This window comes from Nasonia vitripennis, unplaced genomic scaffold (genome assembly GCF_009193385.2).
Source record: "Nasonia vitripennis strain AsymCx unplaced genomic scaffold, Nvit_psr_1.1 unplaced0006, whole genome shotgun sequence".
Classification (NCBI taxonomy): domain Eukaryota; kingdom Metazoa; phylum Arthropoda; class Insecta; order Hymenoptera; family Pteromalidae; genus Nasonia; species Nasonia vitripennis.
Window position 1 is genome coordinate 2,726 of NW_022279785.1, and position 2,275 is coordinate 5,000.

Here is a 2,275-nt window from a genome sequence, read left to right on the forward strand (position 1 = left end):
GGGGCGACTTAGACTTTTTCGAGCCTCCGAGAGAAAGCAATGCGTGTGGGGCGACTTAGACTTTTTCGAGCCTCCGAGAGAAAGCAATGCGTGTGGGGCGACTTAGACTTTTTCGAGCCTCCGTGCTCGCACATCACTCATTGACGCTCGCACATCACTCATTTGAGCTCGCACATTGCTCATTCGTGCTCGCACATCACTCATTCGTGCTCGCACATCACTCATTGACGCTCGCACATCACTCATTGACGCTCGCATATCACTCATTCGTGCTCGCACATTACTCATTGACGCTCGCACATCACTCATTGACGCTCGCACTTCACTAATTGGATCTCGCGTATCACTCATTCGTTCTCGCACATCACTCATTGACGCTCGCACATCACTCATTGACGCTCGCACATCACTCATTTGAGCTCGCACATTGCTCATTCGTGCTCGCACATCACTCATTCGTGCTCGCACATCACTCATTGACGCTCGCACATCACTCATTCGTGCTCGGACATCACTCATTGACGCTCGCATATTACTCATTCTTGCTCGCACATCACTCATTCGTTCTCGCACATCACTCATTGACGCTCGCACATCACTCATTGACGCTCGCGTATCACTCATTCGTGTTCGCACATCACTCATAGACGCTCGCACATCACTCATTGACGCTCGCGTATCACTCATTCGTGCTCGCACATCACTCATTCGTGCTCGCACATTACTCATTGACGCTCGCATATTACTCATTGACGCTCGCACATCACTCATTCGTGCTCGCACATCACTCATTTGAGCTCGCACATTGCTCATTCGTGCTCGCACATCACTCATTCGTGCTCGCATATCTCTCATTCTTGCTATATAAATCTACATTATAACTGTCACTATCTACGACGAAATGTGATCACGTCAGGCGCGAAATATTATTACATAGGGATCGGTGCGAACGGCGGGAGCAGAAAATGATTAAATCAGTAAACTGAAACGTTTAGCTATCTATACGAAGATTGCTCGCATGCATTAACGAGATTCCCACTGTCCCTATCTACCATCTTCCGAACGGAAGAGCCCCGGGAGGGTCGCATTTCTGCCAGGGCAGTTGGGTGAACCCTGAGATTTCGGTATACTCATTCGTGCTCGCACATCACTCATTTGAGCTCGCACATTGCTCATTCGTGCTCGCACATCACTCATTCGTGCTCGCACATCACTCATTGACGCTCGCACATCACTCATTTGTGCTCGCGTATCACTCATTCGTGCTCGCACATCACTCATTCGTGCTCGCACATTACTCATTGACGCTCGCACATCACTCATTGACTCTCGCGTATCACTCATTCGTGTTCGCACATCACTCATAGACGCTCGCACATCACTCATTGACGCTCGCATATTACTCATTCGTGCTCGCACATCACTCATTGACGCTCGCACATCACTCATTTGTGCTCGCGTATCACTCATTCGTGCTCGCACATCACTCATTCGTGCTCGCACATTACTCATTGACGCTCGCATATTACTCATTGACGCTCGCACATCACTCATTGACGCTCGCACATCACTCATTGACGCTCGCACATCACTCATTTGTGCTCGCACATTGCTCATTCGTGCTCGCACATCACTCATTTGAGCTCGCACATTGCTCATTCGTGCTCGCACATCACTCATTCGTGCTCGCACATTGCTCATTCTTGCTCGCACATCACTCATTTGTGCTCGCGTATCACTCATTCGTGCTCGCACATTACTCATTGACGCTCGCACATCACTCATTGACGCTCGCACATTACTCATTGACGCTCGCATATTACTCATTCGTGCTCGCACATCACTCATTCGTGCTCGCACATTACTCATTGACGCTCGCATATTACTCGTTGACGCTCGCACATCACTCATTGACGCTCGCACATCACTCATTTGTGCTCGCACATCACTCATTGACGCTCGCACATCACTCATTGACGCTCGCACATTGCTCATTCTTGCTCGCACATTGCTCATTCTTGCTCGCACATCACTCATTCGTGCTCGCACATTACTCATTGACGCTCGCATATTACTCATTCGTGCTCGCACATCACTCATTCGTGCTCGCACATCACTCATTCGTGCTCGCACATTACTCATTGACGCTCGCATATTACTCATTCGTGCTCGCACATCACTCATTCGTGCTCGCACATCACTCATTGACGCTCGCACATCACTCATTGACGCTCGCACATCACTCATTCGTGCTCGCACATTACTCATTGACGCT